Here is a 2,172-nt window from a genome sequence, read left to right as displayed (position 1 = left end):
CTAACCCTAACCCTAACCCTAACCCTAACCCTAACCCTAACCCTAACCCTAACCCTAACCCTAACCCTAACCCTAACCCTAACCCTAACCCTAACCCTAACCCTAACCCTAACCCTAACCCTAACCCTAACCCTAACCCTAACCCTAACCCTAACCCTAACCCTAACCCTAACCCTAACCCTAACCCTAACCCTAACCCTAACCCTAACCCTAACCCTAACCCTAACCCTAACCCTAACCCTAACCCTAACCCTAACCCTAACCCTAACCCTAACCCTAACCCTAACCCTAACCCTAACCCTAACCCTAACCCTAACCCTAACCCTAACCCTAACCCTAACCCTAACGGCTAACCCTAACCCTAACCCTAACCCTAACCCTAACCCTAACCCTAACCCTAACCCTAACCCTAACCCTAACCCTAACCCTAACCCTAACCCTAACCCTAACCCTAACCCTAACCCTAACCCTAACCCTAACCCTAACCCTAACCCTAACCCTAACCCTAACCCTAACCCTAACCCTAACCCTAACCCTAACCCTAACCCCCCCCCCCCAAACCCTAACCCTAACCCTAACCCTAACCCTAACCCTAACCCTAACCCTAACCCTAACCCTAACCCTAACCCTAACCCTAACCCTAACCCTAACCCTAACCCTAACCCTAACCCTAACCCTAACCCTAACCCTAACCCTAACCCTCTAACCCTAACCCTAACCCTAACCCTAACCCTAACCCTAACCCTAACCCTAACCCTAACCCTAACCCTAACCCTAACCCTAACCCTAACCCTAACCCTAACCCTAACCCTAACCCTAACCCTAACCCTAACCCCTAACCCTAACCCCTAACCCTAACCCTAAGGCACCTATCTTTGTTTAGGTGCCATGTCTTTACATGTTCGTACATAGTTGCAGTTGGTTTATAATTTCTATTAAATATAGGCATGGTTGTCCGAACGATTTAGTTGCACTTCCTATGGGGTATCAATCATATCATGCTTGGGTTTGTAACTAATTAAGAAAGTTTTTCATGCCGATGAACTCCACAAAACATCGAATAAGATTTTAAACAAGAAAGAAATTACATATCCAGACCGTATGCTGTCCAAATTAGGCCCATTTGAACTCTGCCAAGTTTACAAATTTTACGGATATTCAGCGAAAGTCAGAAAAGTCAAGTTTTCAAGCACATAAAATTAATATCGTTTGTTTTCAACTTTCCCCCCGATTTATGCTCTTAAGAGTCAAAGTGAAATACATGTAATTGCATTTTTAAAGATAATATTGCTCATATATTTTGCGGCCGAGCACACGTACAGCTGGTTCCCTGATATTATTTAACATTATACTTTATATAGGCCTATTTAGCCCACTGCAGCCCCCACCCTGTGTCTTGTCTTCTATTATTAGCAAAAATGCACGTTTTCTTTCTGAAAGGTGAATTTTTGCAAATTAAGTAACTACCCTGATTGTTAAAAGGTCTGCATTTACGATTATGATACACCCATAATTACCACATCCACATGTACAGATACACCAGGGAGATGATACACCCATATTCTCCCCAGACCGTCGTTAAGCCGGTCGCACGGGGATGTTCTATCTATTCACCATCTCAAACCTAACCCTAACCCTATAATCCTCATTTAGCTGTTAAATGAAGATACATTTATCCTCATTTAGCTGTTAAATGAAGATAAATTTATCCACATTTAGCTGTTAAATGAAGATAAATTTATCTTCATTTAACAGCTAAATAATGAAGATAAATTTATCTTCGTAATAGTGATAGATTTGTACAGTCGTATTTATTTGTATTCAATGGTACATATTAAATTGTATAATACATTTGCATATCTTGTTTTCATTTGTTTCAATTATTTGTCTGGAGTGACCGCCATTCCTTTATGTTCTAATGATAATTGAATGAAGAGACTGGAGAGTGTGTGTAGAACCAGGGACATGCTAGAGCAGAGATCGATAAGTCAGATAGATGGGTGGTAGTGTGTGTAGATGTGAAAGAACAATGAAGGTATCGATCAGTTTGATGAAATTTTACGTGGCGCAATATTATTCAATTATTTAATAACCTCCCTCTAACTAAAAGAACGCAAGCAAAACTACCCGCTTTTAACGTATGTTTATTTTGATATATAAAACAGAAGTTGA

The sequence above is a fragment of the Strongylocentrotus purpuratus genome, unplaced genomic scaffold, assembly GCF_000002235.5.
Source record: "Strongylocentrotus purpuratus isolate Spur 01 unplaced genomic scaffold, Spur_5.0 spur5_scaffold_8, whole genome shotgun sequence".
Classification (NCBI taxonomy): Eukaryota; Metazoa; Echinodermata; class Echinoidea; order Camarodonta; family Strongylocentrotidae; genus Strongylocentrotus; species Strongylocentrotus purpuratus.
Note: the sequence above shows the minus strand (reverse complement) of the source record.